A 24795-nucleotide genomic window follows, 5' to 3' on the forward strand; every position below is an offset into this window, starting at 1 on the left:
CTGATTAGAGCCCGTAGAATTACATCTAGTGATGAGAAATATGTGGCACAATCTAGGAGGATGGTGGGTGAGTATGTAGAAAGGGGTTACCAACGTAAGGAAGTGGAAAGAATAGCAGCTGATGTAGCTAGCATGGATAGAAAGGAGCTGAGAAAGAGGAAAGAGAGAAAAGATGATTACCAGGAGGGGGTACAATTCATATTAACGTATGATAATCATGCAACAGACATTAGACGATGTCTGTTGGGTGCCTGGGCAGTGGTGGAAACTGACCCATTGCTCTCTAGGGTATTTCGTGCCCCCCCCCTAAAATGGTTTTCAGGAAAGGGAAAAGTGTCAGGGACCAGCTAGTGAGGGCTGACCTAAAGGATTCGAGGAACGCTGATGCCGCGTTTGTTCCTCGCCGCAGGGGCACTTTCCCATGTATGAATTGCCAGAACTGTTCCTCAATTATGCGTGGTGACTATGTCACACATACCACTAAGGGAACAAGAATTAACATTAAAGAAAATTTTTCGTGTACAACGTTAAATATTGTTTACTTGCTGAAGTGCCCCTGCGGCATGGGCTACGTGGGCCAGACTACTAGGGATGCTAGGAGGAGGATAAATGAGCATAGGAGTAGCATTAGGAATTACAAAAAGGAGGATAATGAGAAATCAAAAGATAAATTTGAATCCCCTGTGGGTCGTCATTTTTTCGAATGTGGACATGCAATAGGCAACCTAAGATGGTGTGTGCTGGAAAAGGTGTTCTCACAGGAGGGTGTGGACCCCCAAGCCTCCTTGTTGCGCAGGGAGAGTAGGTGGATTGATGACCTTGGCACTTTGGCGCCAAATGGCATGAACGAGGCATATAATCTAAAATGTTTCCTGTGATAATAATAATACAATGTGGCTTGTCTCTTTAAGTGTTGTGCCCGCCCCTTAGTGGGGTGTGTTTTAATTGTCTATATATGTGATTGTTGCACAAATACTTGGTAAGCACTTGATAAAGACCATCTGGTCGAAACGTTGTGCTCTAGCACTATGGTTCTGCAAATAAAAATTGGCCAATTGGCCTAAAATCCAGGTCGAGACCCGGTCTTTCTTCATTTGGACTGTTGTTGCACCCTTGGTGGATACGGGTGTGGACTGGTTGACTCCCTGGTGCTGTATTAAGAAGTGGGGTTGTGGCATCAAGGTTATACCTATACCTTAAAGCTGCAGTGGCCAATTTAGCTAAAAATTGCCTGGTCACTTGGGGGGTTTAGCCCTGCAGTCCTCAAGTGGTTAAAAGAGCTTGATATTTAAAGAAAACCTGACAGTATTACGAAGATAAGTGGAAGAGGAGGAGTTACATTGCATGTTGTGATCTTGAAGTGTGCTGCAGGAGAAACCAGGTGATACCTGATCAAGATACAGAGTTAACGTGCTTGGATTACAAGTTTTGCATCAACTTTAATTCAGAGCTTATTCAGCCTTAAAGTCAAAGTGCACTTAAAGAAAATTCTATTGTAGGAGGGTGGTGTTGATGGCATAGAGGGGTGCATCGGTCACTTTATATTTTATTTTATTTATCTTTATTTTGCTTTAACCCTTTTTGATTATTTGATTTATATTTTATTTTGTTTGTTATTTTGGGGAGCCCAATCCAGACAGAGGGTATTGAGAGTAAAGTGCATTGAGTGCTACAAATACAACCTAAAGAGTCTAAAAGATCTTGGAGCAAGGTGAATGTCCTGATTGGACCAACCAACGAACTGTCATCTATTCAGTACCATATTGCGAACTGTCACAAGTTTCCCCCAAGGTTTTGCTGAGCAATATAGCTTGGACTTGGTTGCAAGGGACTGAGAACTGATTAGGTACTGGACTCATTGCTCCGTAGACCAGCCCCTTTCCCCAGCCTACGCCCAACATTGGTACTGTGATCTGTATATGCTGTAAAGTGGTTGATTGTTGTACAAGAAGACCTATTGTAGCTCAATATCATTTCTGTGTAACTAACCGTTTCCTTCCGCAGGTTTTACCGGTGCACCGGCTGTGAAGACTAGATATTGTGTATTTTTGACCTTTGATGTGTTAGGGAGGAGTGTTTTGACTTTGAAGTCTGCCGTGACCACTGTTCGGTTGCGAATAAATCTTTGATAATCTCATCTGAGTCAGTGTCTGTTGGATATCCGAATCCGGGTGAAACCCGGATAGTAAACCGGGGTGGGCGGGGGGGTCAAGCTTTCCTGTCTGATGTCTTCTTTGTCCGTCCCTGTGTTTGTAGTCACGTGATGCGCGAGGACCGCAGTGTGGGAGGCGCCAGGGACGGATGACTAAGACGTCAGACAGGTAAGCTTGACCCCCGCCCACCCCTCACAGGTTTACTGGGAGAAATCCGGATAGCAACTATCTGGGTCTCACCCAGATTCGGATTTGAGCATCCCTACTCGTACATTCCACTTAGCCTGGGATAGTGCTTTCATATGGGTTACATAATCCAATAATGGATCAGAGGAATCTTCTACCTTCTAAGCATGATGTCCACTCGGTGGCTTTGCCTAGGCACCAACATGGACTAATAAAAAGTGAATAACAGGAAGTTATTATGAAACATGGGTGCTAATTCACCAAACGTCACTGGTGTGTTAGGGCGTCACTGGTGTGTTAGGGCGTCACTGGTGTGTTAGGGCGTCACTGGTGTGTTAGGGCGTGTTTTTACAGAAAACGTTGGTCTTCTTTTATCCCATGATTCACACATATGAGAGAGGTTTTGGCGATATATATTTTAAAATATAGAAGCAATGCATGTGTTTGAAATTGCGTATAAATAATATTCTATTATCTATCTGTACATCCAACTGTCTGTCATATCTATTTATATGCTGTGTCCATCTATATGCTGTGTTTGTCTATATGCTGTGTGTGTGTCTGTCTGTCTGTCCATCCGATCTATCTATCTATCTATCTATCTATCTATCTATCTATCTATCTATCTGTCTGTCTGTCTGTCTGTCTGTCTGTCTGTCTGTCTGTCTGTCTGTCTGTCTGTCTGTCTGTCTGTCTATCTACTGTATCTATCCTTTGTTTCTTCTGCAGAGTCACTATTGCCCTATAGATGGCAACATAACTCAACCTAACATAGTTTGGCTGTCCAGCCTGAATTTGGATATATAATTTACTGGTAATTAGTGTATTAGAATTACATTTAGAAAGTAATACTGCACTGCAGTAGTTCAATGCAGTTCTGTTTATAAGAACCAAATTTGTTACTTTAAAAAAAACGACTCTAGTAAACAGATCGCAGCAAATTTATTATTATTTTATTTAACCAGTTGTAATGTGGAGAAAAGTTAGAAATAAAAACCTTTCAAAATGTTATCTCTACACTTTATTCCCTGTCTATGGGACTAAACTGATTCACAACGACAGAAAGTCAGGGAAAATCTCTCAAAAAGGACACCAACGGAGATGAAAACCCAGAAGAGATTCTGACCGCTTTCTTCATTATCCAGAATTCAAATACATTTTCATTCCTTTCTTTCCTGGATTTGAGTTTTAAGGACTGCTCATCTGATCACCTGTCATGATCTTACTTGACACTGGCTCCAGCGACGAGATTCCGGGAGCCTGATCGCGCAGCCTTTCTCCTCCAGCGGCATCCCCGCTGGTGTGTGCAAGCGCACACGCACTAGCAGGCATGCGTTCGATGCTCTTATGCACTGCGGTTTCGGCATTAGCCACTCTAGGTAGATCTAGATTTAAAGTGGCAGAGTGACCGATTCGGCACTCTCTTGTTGGAAGCTGAGGCTGATAGGAATTGTAGTCCTTCTAGTTTGGGCGGGAATTGAGTGTATGGAGGGTTATTTAAGGACTGCCTCCTCAGAGTTCCTCACCTGTGATATTGACAGCTGTCTTGTGCTACTCCTCTTAGTGTGATTATTATTATTGTGGATTTTCGTGTATGACCATTGACCTTGCTTGCCTATTGACCCTGTTGTTAGATTACTGCCTGGACTGACCTTTGGAACTGTGATATTGCCCTATCCCTTGGTACTGTTATAGTCTGATCTACCGTGTATGACCCCTGGATGGTTATTGGATTTTGAGATTCTGTACTGCGCTGTTCTGATCACCTGTTGCTGACCTGGACTGTCTGATTCTCTGCCTGTTCCTGTCTAGTGTGGTTCTGTTGGTACCTGTCTCGCTCCCTTCAGTTCCTATACCTTGCGCATATCAAGGCCTGGGTGTAACTGATTGTTGGGATGAAGCACTTGACACCCCTCAGCTGACTGGGGGCGTGGCACACAAGGTGAAGACTGGGGAGGAGATTGAGGCACAGGAAATGAAATAAGAAAGTGGATCCAGCAGGCCTTACATTACCTTCTCTCTCAGCATTAACTTCTGGTGACTAATATGCCTAGATGCTTCAGAAACAAAGATTAGAACAGTCAGGTGTTGACAGACCGAGGGTCGAGGCAAGTGTTAGGTGGTGAGTACCAGTAGACAGGCCAAGGGTCTAATGGGGGACAGGTCTATAGCAGCATTGAACAGAATTCACCTGTCCTCATTAGCAATAGAGCTCAGTGGGTTTGCTGTTATTTGCAGCGCCCATGTTTCCATAAGAGTCCTGTCAAATACCACAATTCATGTACCTCCCATTAGCAATAGAGTTGTGTGGGCTTGCCATCCATGTGAGTCCTATCCAATACCGCAATTCACCTTCCTCTTAGTAATAGAGTTCTGCTGACTTGCCGTTATCTATAGCAGTGACTAAACGCTTTAAGAGGGACCCTGAGCTGTGTCTTAAAAAAAGAAAGCTGCAGTTACCTGGGCCTTCCTCCAGCCCACCGTACCCCGCAAGATCCCCCGGCATCCTTCTGGCCCCCTCCACAGGCCCGCTGGTGGCTTCGGTAATGAGCCGACTTTGGGTGAAGTTGCAAGTGCTCACCCCCGCTGCGTACCCAACACGGCATCATGCCAGCTGCTGTAAGTGTCCTGCGCATGCGTGGTTCAGTATTTAAAGAACCGCGCGTGCGCAGGAGTCTTACGGCAGCTGGTGTGATGACGTGTCGGGTATGCAGTGAGGGCAAGCATGCACGACTTTACCCGAAGTCAGCGCATTTCAGGGGGCCACCAGTGGGACCACAGAGGGGGCCAGGAGGATGCCGAAGGCCTTGCGGGCTACGGTGGGCTGGGTTAAGCCACAGGTAAGTCCAGTTTTTTTTTTTTTTTTTAAGACACAGCTTTTAAGACCTTTAAAGGTTACATTGATAACTATTTGGCAGCTCAACAGTGTTATGGATGACAATTATCTGTGGAAAAATGGAAAGCAGCGTTATATGAAGTAGTACACAATAGCGCAATCTTTAGGTGTTTGGGCTGCACGGTGGCGTAGTGGTTAACGCTCTCGCCTTGCAGCGCTGGGTCCCTAGTTCGGATCCCAGCCAGGTCAACATCTGCAAAGAGTCTGTATGTTCTCCCCGTGTCTGTGTGGGTTTCCTCTGGGCACTCCGGTTTCCTCCCACATCCCAAACACATACAGATAAGTTAATTGGCTTCCCCCTAAAATTGGCCCTAGACTACATACATACATAGGCATATGACTATGGTAGGGATTAGTTTGTGAGCCCCTCTGAGGGACAGTTAATGACAAGACTATATACTGTGTACAGCGCTGTGTAATTTGTTGGCACTAAAAAAAAATATATAAGGAGTTAATCGCAGTTTGCATTTGCACTATTGACTCCTGTTTTTTTCCCTTGGCCTTTTTTGGGGGTTTCCTGGGAGTTCCAGGATAACCCATTAAACCTCATATGCATTATGGGTAATTTAAGATGATGCTTCCCATAGCAGGGGGTATTTAGTGAATGTGCTTGTCAATAGATGTGTTGAGTAACCCCGACCTAGACCACTTTATTCTTCATATGCGATAGTCCTTAGAAACAAGATAAAATCAAAACAAACATGAGTAGCGCGCATTATCTTTGCAACGCTGGTGTTGTTGCCTAGGTAATGCAGGTTGTGGTAATTTCACAGTGTGTACCACATACTCAGAGTGATTAATGGCAAAATTGCCATGCACTCCCTAAGTAGGGGGCTTTACCAGAGTTTCATGCATAAGCCCTAAAATGACTTGTGTACCACTGATATGTCATAGCAAAGCACTGTGAGTGGGATCGTTCTGCATGCAGCATTTTGGTGGCAATTAGGATGTGATTCTCGTTTTTTGACGGGAATCACAAATGAAAAAACGCTGAAAAATTGTGTCACAAATCGCAATTGATCCGAGTGTGAACCAGCCATTAACCACTTACTGCACCTATTACGTTATCTACGCCCTGGGAGATTTCATCTGAAGTCCCAGGGACATAGATTCTCGTCTATAGCGGCAAATGACTGCCACTCGATCCCGCGCTCCCTCTGCACGGGCACTCGTAGCCACGTCGTTCCCATTCATTGATCTAAGTCCCCATGTCAATGATCACAGACATCAATGAGATGCCGTGGTTATTTGTAACTAAGGAAGTAACACGTCCATGCATTACTTCCTGTTCGGGTACTTATAGTACACTGATAGGAAATAATGCGTGAGGACATCTTGAGGCCAAATAGTAAAATTACACCTACATACATTTATTTTAATAAAAATACCCTGGTTTTCAGGTTGAACTCAATGGACGTATGTCTTTTTTCAACCCAAATAACTATGTAACTATGTAACTCACACTTACATTTAAAATTAATTCCTTCCCTACCACACTCTCCCATAGTACCCCCAAAAAAATTTTTGCATAAAAAAAAAGACATTAAAAAAAGACATAAATAGTTACCTTAGGGACTGAACTATTTTAATATGTATGTCAAGAGGATTGATTACTGTTATTTTTTCATTTATGGGCTTGTAATTAGTGATGGACGCAAAACTGAAAAAATGCACCTTTATTTCCAAACTAGGCCTAAGGCCCGTTTAAACACGGGCGCTAGGCTGTGGCCGTGACACCAACAGCCCCCCCCCCCCCCCTGCACTGCTCTCTCTCCCCCTTTCATTACCCATGCACGCTGTGCACACACCCGCCCGTGCACGCCGCGCGCACACCCGCCCGTGCATGCCGCAGCGTGCACATAGGCCCGCCTCCTTCTGGACCCATCCTCTGCTTCCCGTCATTCCCCCCAGCTCTCAGCAGTGTCTCTGCGTCCCTGCACATGCGCAGAATAAAAAAGCACAGACATGGGACACAGGGACACTTGCCTTTTATTAGGTAGGATAAAATATTGGCGCCATACATTGTACTAAGGAAATATTTCAAACATTACAATATGCGGGACAAATGGGCAAATCAAATTTGTGGGTTTTATCCACAGTAGAACATTTTATTTTAAAATTATAATGGCCCCAAACTGAGAAATAATGAATTTTTCAATTTTTTTCTTATTATTCCCATTAAAATGTATATAGTATAAAAAAATTCTTAGCATAATGTACCTCCCAAAGAAAGCCTAATTGGTGGCAACCTCCCCCCAAGATATACAGTAGATCATTTTGTGTGATTAGTAGAGATTAAGTTATTGACAAAAGAAAGGGAGAAGCGCCGACAGGTGAAAATTGCTCTGGCCCTAAAGGGGAATACACCTCAGTGATCAAATGGTTAAAGGACACCTGAAGTGAGTGGGATATGGAGGCTGCCATATATATTTCCTTTTGAACAAAACCAGTTGCCTGGCAGCCCTATTGACCTTTCATCCATCAGTAGTGTCTGAATCACTCACCTGAATCAAGCATACGGCAGATGCAAGACATAAGTCAAACATCTGTTCAGGCAATATGTCTAGACTAGAGGAAGAGGATCAGCAGGACAGCCGGGCATTGTGCATTGTTTAAAAGGAAATATCCATATCTCTCTCAGGTTAGCTTTAATGAATGCAGGATGGGGGGGGTGTCTAAAGTTTAATTACTTACCTGATCGGCTGAAACTCTTAGAAACCCTCCGCCTGCATTGTTGTGGCCTGCCCCCAGCTCGGCAGGCCACGGCAGTGTTGATGGGGGTGACCAGAGCATTTCCGAGGAGGGCAGAGCACTCACCTGACTAATGAATTATGATTGATCGGGTGAGTAATTAAACCCCCACCCCCAAATCCTGCATCATTAAGGCCCGCTTCACATTGGAAGCTAAAACAGCCTTTTTAGTGGACCATTCCGGAACAGGTCCATTGTTAACTTATGGATCCAATTACATTGCAGTGTTAGAACGGATCTGTTCAACATATTCCGCCGAATGTACCACAAGTTTGGGGAGGCTGCGATAATTCCTGAGCAACAAACCTGTCGCATTGACCGCGCACTAACGGAATGGATCAAAAACTGATGCCAAATAAAAACGTATCCGTTTCAATACCAGTTTTTACACGAATACGTTTTTGATCCGTCCATTGTGAACCGGGCCTTGGACAGAGCCTGTTGAGACAGGCTCTGTCTTTTATACTGGAGGTACTCCTTAGGCCTCTTTCACAGTAGGACGTTGCGGTTTGATGCAACGTTAAAGTCGCAACGCAAATTACAATACAAAAGTTGCATCGCAACTTAATGCCCCGTTATCGGCGCATACAGTAGAGCATACAGGGAATGAAAAGTATGCTTCCAAGTCGTTACTGAGCATGTCAGTCCAATGCAGCTAATAACGTGTATAACGCACAGCATGCAGCACTTTCTAACGCTACACATTACACACAAACGCAACGTGTGCTCTGTGAATGTCGCACAGACTTAGTATTGCTGTGCGTTAGTCTGCTTTGAAACATTGTCTAACGTGCGAGGTGCGACTTTAACGTCACACTGTGAAAGAGGCCTAAAGGTTACATTTTTATATTACAAACATGAAGTGTTTAGTTTTGCATTTTCATTTTAGATGTACAATTAAAAAAAAATGAATGAATGAATGAATTAATGAACATGACCCTGAACCTGTTTCATAAATCACACAAATGATTTGTCTGCTAATGCACAGGGGATCTGATGTGAATTTGACATTCGACCTTCAATAAACAAACTCCCCAGCCTAATGGCTGCCTGGACTGACTCTTGGAGATTTAGGATAGGCTTCTCCTTTAAGCTCAGACCATGGCTGCCCACGATTTGTCATAATGATTGAAGTGAACTCTGCTAAGTGGTCAGACATGGGAATGGGATCTCAGCCTTTGCCAGGAGGGCACGTCAATGGATTTGGGGAGTGAACGGATTTCCCTGTAATGGACGCAGCATATTTTCCATCTTAATCCTTAATAAATCAGGCCATGTTTTTGTGTAAAATGACTTGAAGGAGGGTTGCCAGTAACTGCAGTCTACTGTACTTTTGACACAGCTGTAGCATTAGATTTTTTTCTATTTATTAGTGTGTTTTTATGGTTAGTTCAAAGCCTAGATTCCCGTCCTCTGCAGATCACCCAGAAGGCACCACTTCCCCTCTCAGCCAAACACTAACACTAGATTGAGGTTTGCTTTGTCAAGCTGTCAATCTGCCTTAGTTTGAGAACATTCGAAGTTCTCATTACTGCTTCCCTGGGATAATTAGGCAGCATACTGCTTCTTCTGTCTTTGCTCCAGCTTAGAGGACTATAATGACACACAGGCAAGTGTATGGGGGCCCAGGGAGCCAGGGAGAGACACAGATTCCCCTCTGTTAATTAAAGGGAACCAGAACTCAGAACTTCCTCTCTACTCTAAAAGATACGCAACAACACAATAACCTTTAGGCTTTGTTCACATCTAAAATCACAATCGCTGAGGCCATTGTTTTGCGATTTATTTTTTTTCCCCCTCCCAGCGCTTACCTGCGCACCACGATTTTTTGTAAAGCACTTTTCAAAGCTCTTTTGCAGAGCAATTTGTTTTTTCATTTCCTGACGCAAGTCAGGAAGTGAACTCTTTGACCCGGAAAAGAATAAATACAATGTATTTATTCTTAAAATCGCAAACATAATCTATGCACAAAACGATTTTGTGAGCGTTTTGCGGTTTTCCTATACCTTCCATTGTAGCAAAATCGCCCTAAAAATGGTACAAGAAAAAAAAAACATATCCAGGCACATTACCTCTAGTTAGGACATTAAATAAGTTATTAAGGAAAGGGAGGTGCTGAAGGGGGTGTGGCTAGAAAACAGCAAAAATCTTTGCACTCTCGCACTCAAATGTTCAAACAAATGCATTCACAGATTCACTCATCCAGGCACCACTGCTATCCCTACAGCTAAGTTAAAAGCCGGGGTCTTAGTTCACAGAAGAATGCATTCTTATGCTTAGTCACCTATACTGCGCAGAAGTACCCAGGTAAATATAGGTGTCCTAACTCTGGCCCTGTAATGTGCATAGTGCAGACATGCAAACATTCATTGCATCAAACCTATCTAGGGATTAAGAGCACACATCCTGCCGTCCTCTCCTGGGGCAGATAGCGCATCTTACCAATCGCACAAGGGAGCTAACGTAATGTATCCATGCACACCATGCACATACACCATTTGTGAATGCATTTGTTTGAACATTTGCATGCGAGAGTGCGAAGGGTTAATAGATTTTTGCTGTTTTCTGGCCACACCCCCTTCAGCACCTCCCTTTCCTTAATAACTTATTTACAGGGCCGGCGCTACCATTAAGGCAAAGGAGGCAGCTGCCCCAGGGCCCCAGAGCTTGTAGGGGCCCCCAGTGGCTACAAGAGGAAAACATTTTTTTCAAAATCGGCCTTATAGTTTTTGAGAAAATCGATTTTAAAGTTTCAAAGGAAAAAAAAACACATTTAAAAACCTGCCGACTTTAATGGTGAATAGCAAATCCACCTTAAATGCTAGAAACCCTAAATTTGCAGGGTATGTTAAGGAGATCATTAGGAATAAGAGGAAAAAACAATTTTTCAAAAAGACCTTATAGTTTTTGAGAAAATCGATTTTAAAGTTTCGAAGGAAAAAAGTATTCTTTTAAATGCGGTAAATGTCACTTTTAGTACCTAACGGTAGTGTAATTTTACATGCATCAAACGAAAGCGCAATAAATTTCCTGACGGGGTTTCCAGGGGGTCTATACGCAGCCGCAGCGCTTTGGCCAGGGATCACTATACAGCCGCAATATGGCTGTATGAAGATCCCTGGCATGTTTTCCTATTTTCCCAATTTTTTTTTTTATGTTTAGAGTGTGGGAATTTAAAAAAAAAATTGTGGGGTCCCCCCTCCTGAAACTTTTTAACCCCTTGTCCCCCATGCAGGCTGGAATAGCCAGAATGTGGAGCTCCAACCGATTGGGGCTTCACACCCTGACTATACCAGCTGCAAAAAAGGTCTCTTAATGCCGATTTTTGTTCCGGGGTATATGTTGCGGGGGCCCCCCAGGTTTATTTTGCCCTGGGGCCCCATTGTTGCTTAATGTCCTAACTAGAGGTGATGTGCCTGGATATGTGTTCTTTTTTCTTGTTACTGACCCCTGTGGCTAGGGTTTTAATTCAGTGCACTCCCTCCTTCCCCTGTATGTGTTTGTCAGCATGCACACAGCTTATGCTGGTGTATGTGCATGGTGCGCATGGATACTTTACATCAGCTCCCTTGTGCGATTGGTAAGATGCGCTATCTGTCCCAGAAGAGGACGTCAGGATGTGTGCTCCTAATCCGTAGATAGGTTTGATGCAATGAATGTTTGCATGTCTGCACTATGCATGTTACAGGGCCAGAGGTAGGACACCTATATTTACCTGGGTACTTCTGCGCAGTATAGGTGACTAAGCATAAGAATGCATTCTTCTGTAAACTAAGGCCCCGGCTTTTAACTTAGCTGTAGGGATAACAGTTGTGCCTGGATGAGTGAATCTGTGAATGTATTTGTTTGAACTTTTGCATGTGAGAGTGCGAAGGGTTAATAGATTTTTGCTAAAAATGGTACAGGCAGCGCTTTGTTGAGCGGATCGGAAACAAGCTGCTCAGATGTGAACACTCTCATAGGGAATCAAAAAAACGCAAAACACCCTACGTGTGAACAAGCCCTTAAAGGGACCCTGAGCTGTGTCTTAAAAAAGAAAACTGGACTTACCTGGGGCCAGTGGCGTAGCTAAGGAGCTGTGGGCCCCGATGCAAGTTTTACAATGGGGCCCCCCAAGCGCTCTATACATAACAATTGATAAAACCTGCCATTGGCAACTACAGTGTCTGAGGTACAAGAAGGGGATGGGAAACAATTTGTTAATGATTACCACTGTTCAAAGTATCTATAGAAGTGATTATTATGAGCACAGGACCAAAAGAGAGCTAATACTGTAGTTGAGAGAGGACACTTCGGGGGCCCCTCTGGCCCAAGGGCCCCGATGCGGTCGCTACCTCTGCAACCCCTATTGCTACGCCCCTGCCTGGGGCTTCCTCCAGCCCACCGTAGCCCAAACGGTCCCCTGTGTCCTCCTGGCCCCCTCTGTGGTCTCGCTGGCGGCTACCCGACGCGTCATCATGCTGGCTGTTGTAAGAGTCCTGCGCATGTGCGCTTCAGTCTTTAGAGAACCGCGCATGCCTCTTGTAGCAGCCGGCGTGATGACGCATCGGGTATGCAGCACGCACAATTTCACCCGAAGTCTGCGCATTTCAGGGGGCCCCAGAGGGACTACTGAGGGGGCCAGGAGGATGCTGGGGGCCTCGTGGGCTACGGTGGGCTACGGTGGGCTGGAGGAAGCCCAGGTAAGTCCAGTTTTCTTTTCTAAGACACAACTCAGGGCCCCTTTAAAGAAAAAACATTTCTTTGTTACAGCTGATACAAATCCTGCATCTGCATTGTGTCCACTTCCTGCTTTCATGGAAGCAGACATATTGTTAACATCCTGTGTTTAAAAATTAGCTGGCAGAGGATATTCCTGAGTTGACATAGCTGAGATATCAAATTATGATGGTGATTAGTCACCAATGAGAGGGGATTAGACAGGCTAAACTCTCTAAATACATACAGGGTGCATTTCTCTATGTTTTCCTCCTGTCCTTGCAAGAGTTCAGGTCCACTTTAAGTGAAATGACCAAAAGTATGTGGAAAACTTTTCTGATTACAGTAGAATCCTTTTACAGTTAACTCCAAGAGATGATGTCAAGTAGTTTACTATATCAAAAGTTTACTTTGTATGCAATAACCATGCAAAAGCTTGCACAGGAAGCATAGGCCTCACCGGTTAATGTAGGTAGAGTACTGCAAGTGTTCTCCTCTGTCCATATTTCTTTGCAGCCTGCATACTGTAGGGTTGCAGCCATGCACAAGCATACCTCCCAACTTTTTGAGATAAGAAATAAGGACACTTAAGCCACGCCCATGCCACACCCCTATTCACGCCCCCGTCACACCCCTAGTCATGCATACTTACATATTACATATAAGAATATTATGCTGTTTTATAACTCAAACCACACTGGTCCACCCTTTATATCAAGTTTAATTTTTTCATATTAACATTTGAAAATAAGAAATATTTAAATTTAAAGGATGGAAATAAAGTTTGGAGTCAATAAAACACATTTTTTCAAGAGAAAAATACTTATATTTATATAAATCTGTACATCAGTCCTGAAAGAGGGACAGATGAGGAGGAAATAGGGACAGGGGGACATGGTTCCCAAACAGGGACTGTCCCTCCCAAAGAGGGACAGTTGGGAGCTATGTACAAGTAAGTCGACAGATGATAAGCAGTTCTATCAGGCAGGAGCTTACACAGGAAGCATAGGTCTCACCAGTAGATGCAGCTTGTGGTCTTAAGCCCATGCAACGTGCTGTGCCCCACGCGGGCCCAGCCAGAGTAGAGCAGATAACGAGCAGGCTACAAGTGGCTGCCAGCCTGCCCACCAACAGGCAGGTATTCTAGTCACGTGAGCACTTTGTTCTAACCAGTCGGAATGCAAATGCACTTGTCCACCGATGGAAGCAAGCCTAGAAGGAGCTTATTTGATCCAGTCCAGTGACTCTAATGACTGAGCTTAGACCTCAGGTGTCGAACTCCAGACCTCAAGGGCCATATACAAGCCAGTGGTTAGAATTGACTGAGAAATGGAGAAATGTGTTCTACTTGATGGATCACACCTTTCTTGATTCAGTCCCATCAATTAATTTTAGCTGTGCCAAAAATGTGTGAGGACCTAGGCTCGGCCCATGAGGACTGGAGTTCCTCATGCCTGGCTTGGGAGGACCTTTCTCTCCTAAGGGGTATAAGAAGATACGGGAAGCACCTGAACTTGTTTCTTGTTGCACAAACAGTCTTATGTTGTGCGCAACACTTCAGCACACTGCTGTGGGGTCATATGTGAATGGAAATTGCTATAGTTATTTGGTTACCAGAAGTTAATGATGATAATGTAAGTTCTATGATGCCGGAACTGCTTTCTTACGTGACTGGTCTGATTTTTGATGATTTGCCACTCTCTGGATTGAATTTCATTCTGTCCTGGTCAAGACTCAAGACCAGTCAAGGCTTGTAACTCCATGTGGACTGTGGTGGTGCTACACTGAGCCAGGGGTCTACCTATTCTGGGTGGGGAACTACTTAATACTGAGGGCACATATGGCTACCTATACTAGGTGGGTGGGGGTGGGTCTACCTAAAACTGGGGGTACATCTGGCTACCTATACTGGATGGTGTGTGTTGTAGTGGGGGGCTTCCTAATATGGTCGGCACATCTTCCACCTATACTGGAGGGGCAACAAATATAGGGGACACATCAGGCTACCTTCCTATACTGGGGGGAGGAATAGGTCAGTTACAACAGGCACCCTCTTTTAAAAGGTAAGGGTAATTATCACTGGAAGTCCACCACAGTCCATACACACACTGTCACCATCAGGTGAAACTAGGTATTGTACTTTTCAAAGCCACAACAGGCACCCCCATTTTGTCAGGGAAGGCTAATGATTTCCCAGATTAATGGCATAATGGTGGTACAGATGAACCTATTATAGCTGTGTTGGTTAGAGATGTGGTGAACCTCCAATTTTCGGTTCGCGAACTTTCGCGAACCGCAATAGACTTCAATGGGGAGGTGAACTTAAAAATTTTGAAAAATTTCTGCTGGCTAGAAAAATGATAGAAAAGATGTTTCAAGGGGTCTAATACCTGGAGGAAGACATGGTTGAGTGAAATACACATCAAAAGTCTCAGAAAAAAATCTGAATTTGACACAAAGCAGTGTTTTAAGGTCAGAAATCTCATTGAATGTTCAATTGCAGGCCTACACTGCTTTACAGCATCAGGCAGTGTATTTCTCCCTCCTTCCTTTCGGAGGGAGGAGGGTCTCGTCTTCCAGGGAATTGTAGCATTTCAAAATCCAGCTTACATACCTTGGCTGGGAATTGAACCCAGGTCTGAGTGCTTGGTAGGTAGCTCTCTTCACCACTATACCACCACCAACACTACATGCTGAAGTCAGCCTAGCATGTACCATTATGATATATCCAAGAGAAAAATGAGCTTGCTTAAGGATTTGTAGTATGTCAAAAGCCAACTCACATTGGCCAGGAATAGAACCCAGGCCTACCGCTCTGTAGGCTGCTATCCTAACCATTATACCACCAACACAACACACTACAATGCTACATGCTGAAGCCAGCCTAGCATGTATCATTGTAATATATCCAAGAGAAAAATGAGCTTGCTTAGTGAAATGTAGGATTTCAAAAGCCAGCTTACATACATTGGCTGGGAATCAAACCCAGGTCTAGTGCTCGGTAGGCTGCTATCCTAACCATTATACCACCAACACAACACACTACAATGCTACATGCTAAAGCCAGCCTAGCATGTACCATTGTGATATACCCAAGAGAAAAATTAGCTCTCTCTCTCTCTCTCTCTCTCTCTCTCTAGGACTTCAACGGATACCGGCAGAATTTCACAGGCAATTTTGGAATTCTGCCGGATTGAAAAAGCAATTCCGTTCCAACCAAACGGAATGGAATGACCAATTTACGCCCAAAATTGCGGAAAATACAATCCTGCGGAAAGCGGTGACCATCCCTACTAGAGAGAGAGAGAGAGAGAGATGAATCTACATGGCTATCTGGGGTTGTATTCGGACAACTGTTGAACACAAAAGGCAAGGCCATGCCTGGGTGGGTTTGAACCACCAACCTTTCAGTTAACAGCCAAACATGCTAACCAATTGTGCCACAGAGACTGTGTACCGCAAAGACTGTGCACGCAGTTGCTGTTGAATGATTGTATGGGGATGTATGTGTGTCTTTTGGTGGGAGGAAGTAAGTCTGCTCCAAGAAATTTCGGCATGTAGTGTTGGTGGTATAATGGTTAGGATAGCAGCCTACAGAGCAGTAGGCCTGGGATCTGTTCCTGGCCAATGTGAGTTGGCTTTTGACATACTACAAATCCTTAAGCAAGCTCATTTTTTCTTGGATATATCATAATGGTACATGCTAGGCTGGCTTCAGCATGTAGTGTTGGTGGTGGTATAGTGGTAAAGAGAGCTACCTACCGAGCACTAGATCTGGGTTCAATTCCCGGCCAAGGTATGTAAGCTGGCTTTTGAAATGCTACAATTCCCTGGAAGACAAGACCGTCCTCCCTCTGGGAGGAGTGAGGGAGGGAGTAATATAAGGAATAACCATCAGCTAGGAACAAGCCTACAAGAGCCTAACTAAGCTCTCCCTAACAGAGTCTGTCAGCAGCTGTCCCTTAACTAATAACTGTAGGCAGACGAGTGAGTAAAACGGCAGGAGAACCCTGCCTTTTATAAGGGGGGGGGGGGCTCCAGCAGTGAGTGTAGTCTGATTGGCGACAATGTGCCAGCTGACTGTGATGTAGAGGGTCAAAGTTGTGCTCAATGGAGCATTATGGGGCAAATCGAACTTCCGCAAAAGTTTGCCTTCGCCGGCAAACACGAACCACCCAAAGTTCGCCTGGAAACATTCGCCGGCGAACCGTTCGGGCCATCTCTAGTGTTGATGTGATCCTACTTTTTCAGCATTTAATATACAGTAGATGCTATTTTGTTGCACTGCATACACTTTTTAGTGCTTGTATTTTCCTACTTCATCACTGCTACCGTGACAAGACCTGGACCCATATGTAATTCATTTTTTCACCTGAATTTTCTCCTATGTGAAATTTTTAAAACTTGTCTGTAAAATGCTTTTTTTAACCCCCAGCAAGCAAGAAAATACTCAGAATAATTTTGATAGTACTTTTTCAACTACTTTTTGACACTTTTTAAATTGTAAAGTGCTGCAGCATGCTCTTATAATAGGCAGGTGCCTGGGGCTTAGTGTAATTCAAGAGGCCCAGCTGCCACCTTCCTTGACCTCTTACCCACCTCAGCTAACCAAAAGGATCAGAAGGGGGAGCAAGAGCTACTACTTGACCAGAGCAGGATCATCCACCGGGCAATCTCAGCAGGTGCCTGGGGCCTAGTAGGTGTCAAGGGGGGCACCAGCCACCTTCTCTGACCTCTCTCCACTTCAGCTTACTAAAAAGACCACAACAGGGCCACAAATCTAGTTCTTTGCCTAGGTCCCCATTACATCTTTATCCATCTCTGAATAGGTACGTTCTGATGCTGCTCCTCATCCTTTCCTATAGAGGTCAGACCTGTCCCGTTCCTACGCAAACACTTTCATCTCAGAGCCGTGGCACAAGCACGGGAGGAATCTGTTTGAAGCTGCCAGCGAGAGACTCTGGAAAACATTTAGGAATTCTTATTCTGGTCTCCTAGGACGTTAATGTCTGATGACTTTGATATGAGTTATCGTGCAGACAGCACACCTGGCGAGTGTTGCAGAATTTTTGGAACATTGTGCAACGTTCCTGAGATACGTATGCACGTGCGGCCGCTGTGATCGGAAACTCGCACACACTGTGAGAATGTTGTCAGACGTTCACATGTGTAACATGTTGCTGTGGGGCTACGGCTGCAGGGCATTCTGGGAGTGGTGCAAACACACCAGAGACACAGCTTGGGTAACAATGAGCAAAATTATGCCTAAACTATCTACATCCTGAAATTGAAATCTTCATAAACAGAAATGGGGACTTCATGTGTGGCTGGTGATCCCATTGCTAATCTGCCGAGAGTGATGCAGCGCTGGTACAGCGCATACCTGGCATCCTGGGGATCAGATACTGCAGATTAGCAGGGAGGAGAGGCTGTCTTGGAGGAAGTAGAGGGAGGCAAGCGTAGTGCCAGTGCCTGCAATGCACAGCCCCATGTGTCTCTCACTGCCGGCAATGACAAAGGTAGAAGAATAAACTCCAAAACCCAACTGATGAGAACCTGAAGAAGCAGCTACAACACCCCATGATAATCCATACACAGCACGGGTGTCCCCACGTCGGGCAAAATGGGGCATCCGCCTTCCCCTAGCCAGCTGCTCTACTCCCCTCAAGCCACTCGAACCCGGAAGTAATAAGCAATGGCCGCCAATTGCTCGCTGAGGCCTTACAGTCCTGCTGCTGCCGCGCTGCCTACTGAGTCTCTCACCCCACTCTGACTCTCTCCTGGGCTGCTGGGCCCCGGGCGGGCAGCTGGTTGATGATCGGCGATAGCCATTCGCGGGGGACGGGTGGGCAGCCATGGCAACGGCTTGGTCACGTGGTAGCAGGCGGCAGCAGCCGCAGCACAATCTGACACTGACTGGCCACTCTGCTTCTGACTGCTCCTGACGTCACAGTCACACAGGGTTGGTGGGAGGTGAAACATGCTCCTTGCTCCACCCCTGAAGAACAAATGGCCACCCCCTTCCTGTCCTACCCTTTCAGCTCCACCCATTCACTTCCACATACATCTCCTTCCCTGCCAATCATATACAATACAACAGCCTACTCAATCCCCTCTTAACCCTTTCACCTACTCCACCCTATCGCTGAGACCCCTACCACTACCTACCCCAAAACTCCCCCTTTTAGCTGCAAACCCCATCATGGCAGCCCTCACCAAGTCCTACTTGTCTCTTGTCCTATGTTGGTCCTCTCTTGACGGCAGAATTTTCAAAGGCCAAACAGCTGCTAATATTTTCTTGAATAGCTCTCCCTTTTAAGGGATTAAAAATTCTGTAAAGAAAAGACTGACGCATGATGAAGATTGATGGATTCTTCATGAGCACTTAGAATACAACATAAACTCTGTAAAATGTGAAAGTACAATAACCACACAGAGGAGGTATGTGACATCTGTAGGGCCGACAGTGACTGATTTAGCGTGCTGACAGCTTTTTCCTTGCTGGCTTCCCTCGAGCAAAGTTCTTTCCCCTTTTTCTCATGTTTTCTCATAGAAAGGGAGGCGTTTGCTCTCATTGTTCATATTTACTTAAGCTGTTTGCAAAATCCAGAAATGAATCGGCAATTGAGGTGTTTGAAGAGGAAGTCTGTAATGTAACTCACCTGCCAGGCCTAGAGGGGAGTATTCCTGTGGAGCTGCCATGTGCATCTCAAATTCATTGACAGCCCGGGGCATTGTAGGTTAAAAAAGGACCCCCTAGCAAAATACAAAATATATAACCATAAATGTAAATAAAGGTACCTTCACAGCAGAGCCGGGACAAGGTCCTCCAGCACCCAAGGCTGAGACACCAAAGTGCGCGCCTCCATCCCTCCCCCACAGCCATCACACGCTGAGTGTTATTAGACTAAGAGGCGCCCCAGGGCCCCCAACACCTTAATCTCTAGTTATCTGACTTGCAGTCATTGCCATGTATCATCTTTTCTTATTTCTCTCTGCTTCAAACACAATGGGGGAATGATAGCTAAGTGAGTTGTGCGCCCCCTCCTACACTGCGCCCTGACGCTGGAGCCTCTCTAGCCTCTGCCTCGGCCAGGCCCTGGCTCACAGTGCAGCGCATGCGTTCTGGTACAACAGAGTTTGGCAGGGTGTCAGTGTGTTACTGCTAAATGCGTGCATTAATGGATACAGGAAAGCATACTTTTCATTGACTATATGCTTCACTGTATGTAACACAATGGGCTTGATTCACAAAAGAGTGCTAACTGTTAGCACGGCCGTTTTCGCGTTTGCGCGCAATCACGAATTTTTGTGCGCAATTAATTAACCGGTTTCGTGAATTTCAGCTCGAAAACTACATCAATTTCACGTGAAATTTCGCTTTTGCACACGAAAACGTTTAATTGCGCGTGAAAACAGCCGTGCTAACAGTTAGCACTCTTTTGTGAATCAAGCCCAATGTGCAGATAACATGCAGCGCTGCTTTCCCAATCTGTTGCCTTCCTGCAGTCGCAGGGAACACAACGCAACAGTCACTGTGAATGTGGTGGCCTCGCTCATCTGTTAGCTCTTGCATATTCTGTCTCTGTTTTGGGATGACAAGTGTTATAGCAATTGATTCTGCCTCTTTCATGGGACCACACTCGGCGTAACCCACCAACTAAAGCCTTTTACCAAATTAGTAAATCATTAAAGCGTGCTGCCTGCTTTGGAACTGTCGGGAGGGGGACAGAGAGAGAGACCCCGCCCCCTTTTTTCCTTGTGCCCCTTTTTCATGCAGGCAAGGAATTCAGGTCTGACTCGTATACAAGGAGACCCCCTTTACATTTAAACTGGGAGTCAGACATACATTTTTCAACTTGTAGCCTAGGATATACGGTAACGGTAGTTGGCAATCATTCACTACATTATTGTAGAAAATAAGAAACAAGGACTGTTCTGTGCAGCTAAGTGCTCATGTAGGTACATGGACATTTCTGCACACTCACACTACATTTAGGCCTTTTTCACAGTGCGATGTTAAAGTCGCACGTTAGAAAACATTTAAATGCAGAGTAACGCACAGCAATGCAAAGTCTGCGCGACATTCACTATGCACACGTTGGGTTAATGTGTAGCGTTATTAGAAAGTGCTGCATGCTGTGCGTTTAGCAATGAATCTGCTGTGTTACTTGTGTTGCACATGCTCAGTAATGTTTTTTTTTCTTTTTTAAAATGTTCCGCATGCGCCGTTTTTGTTCCATAGTAAATACATTTTCTAACGTGCGACTTGTTGCACTGTGAAAGTGTATTTCCTTAGCGTTACAGCTGCGTTGTGCGACCTTTACGTCGCATCAAACGCAACATCCTACTGTGAAAGTAGCCTTCAAGTGCAGATTTCATGCAATTTGAGCTCACAGTTAATTCCAGTAGTCCTTCAGCTTCATATTCATACGGGTCCTCGGATGAAAATCTAGCTCTGTGACAGCCAGATTTCCCTTTAAAGGACAACCATAACAAGAGGGATATGGAGGCTGCCATATTTATTTCCTGTTAAACAATACCAGTTACCTGTCTATCCTGCTGATCTATTTGGCTGCTGTAGTGTCTGAATAACACCAGAAACAAGCATGCAGCTAATCTTGTCATATCTGACAATAATGTCAGTAACACCTGATCTGCTGCTTGCTTGTTCTGTGGCTATGGCTAAAAGTATTAGAGGCAGAGGATCAGCAGGGCTGCTACGCAACTCGTATTGTTCAAAAAGAAATAAATATGGCAGCCTCTCCATATCCCTCTCGTTACAGTTGTCCGTTAAGACCAGGGATACTAAAAGGGGCTGTAACTGTGTGAAGAAAGAGCAGAAGAGAGCAAAGATGGATTGAGATTCAATAGGGCCATAGGCACGGTAAGGCCTAGTCCACACTAGGTCCGGAAACGTATCCGTGGCTCCGTTTTTCAGCCCTGATGAAAAACGGAGTCCCGGATACTAATGTTAAAAATATCAGCCGTCCTCATCCAAGAAAAAAAACGGATCCGTCTGCGTTTGCAGGGACCCGTTTTCAAAACCTGAATGGAAGGCCCAGAATTGCTGCATTTTTACGGACCACGGATACACGGATGGGTAGTGAAAAGCAATGGGAAAACGCAACTTCATCTCCACAGGCAAAATAGCACCCAAAACGGATGAAAAAAAACGGATAGCCTGAACTTTATTATTGGCCCCAAAACTCCTCCCACTACCTTCCTAATGGGCAAATTCCCATCGAAACGTTTTCTGTCCGTTTTTTGGGGTAAAAAACGGAATGGAAACGGATGCAAAACTGATGCACTTTTTTGAAAAATAGATCAGTTTGCGGTCTGGTGGTACTTCCCCTAATCCCCGGACTGCAGCGTCCGTCCTGCAACCGTGCCTAATGTGGACCCAGCCTAATAGCTATGACTCATCTTTATGGGTCTTTAGATAATTTGAGGTGAAAGAGTTTTCAAAGCAAGTGGCTTTTGGGCCCCTTACACCCACTAGGCCCCAGGCACCTGCCTATGTTGCCCTGTGGATGATCCTGCTGTGGAAGTTTGAGAGTAAGGGAGGGAGCAGCTGTTGCATATTATATTGGATTGGACTGACAGACCCATCTGCTCTGCCCTTGCACATTACACAGGGAAAATTATGAAGTGGGAACTGAACTCTATCATGGGAGGAAAATGTCAGCATAGCTACTAGTGCTGCGGTATGCGCAGAATGCTATACTTGCCATGCAAAGCTTGTTGTTACTGATAACCAGACCGGCATCCTGAGACCGACTTTAGCAAGCAAGCATTCTGCAAGTGCAAAGACTGAAAAATATCTAAAGGGAAACGCCGTGCCATAGTTTACAAATGTAAACAGATCACTGCTCAGAAGAGCTTGTTGTCAGAACACCAGAAGATAGAACTCCATGCAGTGCGGTCAGTGGTGTAGCTAAGGAGCTGTGGGCCCCAATGTAAGTTTTACAATGGGGCCCATACAAGCACTTTATACATAACAATTAATACGGCGCACCAAAACCTGCCAATGACAGCTACAGTGTCAGAGGTGCAAGAAGAGGATGGTGAACAGTTTGTTAATGATTATCACTATTCAAAGTAACTATAGAAGTGATTATTATGAGCACAGGACCAATAGAGAGCTAATTCTGTAGCTGAGGGAGGGCCCATTGGGGCCCTTCTGGCCCAAGGGTCCCGATGCATTTGCAACCACTGCAACCCCTATTGCCACGTCCCTGACTGAAGTCAGAGGGCTATGGAGGCTGACATCTCTTTCCTTTTGAATAATGCAAATTGCCAAAAGCCTGGTACACACCTTCAATCTTGATTGGACAATCACTCACCAATTTTACCACTTCCATGTATTACGAGAGTTGGATTGGCCAATCAAAGTTGAAGGTATGTACCAGGCTTAAAGTGAACCTGAGACATTATGTAGTGTATTATTTATACTTACCTGGGGCTTCCTCTGGCCCCTCGCCGTCCTCCCTGGCTGCTCCGTTGTCCCGTTCTCCGCTCTGATAAATTGGCCTCCAGACGTGCTACACTGCACATGCGTTGCCCCGCCATGTGCGCACCCTGTTGTGCTCCTGTAGCTGGGAACGCTGTGTGCCTACGCAGTACTACAGGTGCAGAACACTCCTGGACATGAGGCCAGACTGCTCATGCGCAGTGTAGTGGAACTTGGCCTATTTATCGCAGCGGAGAACAGGACAATGGAGTGTCTGGGGAGGACTTCATTTTAGGTGTTGGTGTTTCATTTTTAACTGTTCAGTTTGCTTCTTATCAGCCTCAGGAATGATTATAGCTGAGTCTGTGTTCTCTGGTGTCTTCTCAAGCCCAAGCCTGCCCCCTTGTGGCTCTGCTCTGGAATCATTATAGCTGAGTCATTATAGCAAAGCCAGACTGAATGCTCAGTCGGGGATTTTATCATGGCTGATTAGAAGCAAGCTGAACAGTTAAAAATGAAACAGACAGCAGGGTAGGTGTTTTCTCTAATGTTCCTATTGATATATATGGTAAAATACATGAGGGTGCTTCGTCTCTGGTTCACTTTAAAAGACAACTGAAGCCAGAGGGATATGAAGGCTGCCATATTTATTTCCTTTTAAACAACACCAGTTGCCTGGCGGCCCTGCTGATCTATTTAGCTGCAGTAGAGTGACTGACCAATTTTACTACCTCCAAAAGCATTAAATCTTACCTACACAATCTATTGATGTTCGAAATCTGTCTGCCCTCCTACTACATGGAAGTGGTAAAAATGGCCAACCAAATTGTATGCATGTACCAGGCATTAATCCCAACAAAAATACCCCATCTTTCCCTCTAGGAGGTGGCCTTCATATACTTTAAAAGTGTTTTATTCAAAATCATTTTTTGCATGAAAAAAAAATCAGAACAGTTTAATGCTTGCTTATGTTAAGTGCAGAAAATGAAATGATCACTTTTGTAGCTGCGCAATTTCTTTGTTTTTGTAGAACCCTGTGGCGAATCACGGCAGTAGGAGATTGAGTGAGTGATGCCCCAATTGTGGTGTTCCTACATCTGGCCTGGAGATGTCGCTGTTCCACTTGTGTACTGCATAAGATTGTCTAGACCAGTGGTCCTCAAACTACGGCCTGCGGGCCGAATGCGGCCCCCGGAGGCTTATTCGCTGACCCCCAAACACAAAATGTATAACTTATAGATGTGGCCCACTGCACCTTTAACCACTTCAGCCTACAGTGTTGTTCACCTTATGCATCCGAGCAACTTCCACCTTCCATTTGTTCGCATATAACTTTATCACTACTTATCACACTGAAATGATCTATATCTTGTTTTTTCCACCACCATTTAGGCTTTCTTTCGGCGGTACGTTTTGCTAACAATTATTTTATCCTAAATGCATTTTAACAGGAAGATTAAGAAAGAAATGGAAAAAATGCATTATTTCTGTTTTTGGCCATTATAGTTTGAAATTAATACACGCTACCGTAATTAAAACTCATGTATTTTATTTGCCTATTTGTCCCGGTTATTACACCATTTAAATTATGTCCCTATCACAATTTATGGCCTCGATATTTTATTTGGAAATAAAGGTGCATTTTTTCAATTTGCGTC

The 24795-nt window shown here is 44.8% G+C and overlaps 1 long non-coding RNA gene across 1 annotated transcript in view; it reads left to right on the top strand.

Moving 5' to 3' along the window:
• The window catches only part of LOC137561707 (uncharacterized), a 131876-nt gene extending 107286 nt beyond the window's left edge, over nucleotides 1-24590 (top strand). Inside the window, exon 3 of the long non-coding RNA XR_011030091.1 lies at nucleotides 24168-24590. This is a non-coding gene — a long non-coding RNA (uncharacterized lncRNA). The remainder of the gene's footprint in view (nucleotides 1-24167) is intronic.
• The last annotated feature ends 205 nt before the right edge of the window (nucleotides 24591-24795 follow it).

The sequence above is a fragment of the Hyperolius riggenbachi genome, chromosome 3 (assembly GCF_040937935.1).
Source record: "Hyperolius riggenbachi isolate aHypRig1 chromosome 3, aHypRig1.pri, whole genome shotgun sequence".
Taxonomy (NCBI): domain Eukaryota; kingdom Metazoa; phylum Chordata; class Amphibia; order Anura; family Hyperoliidae; genus Hyperolius; species Hyperolius riggenbachi.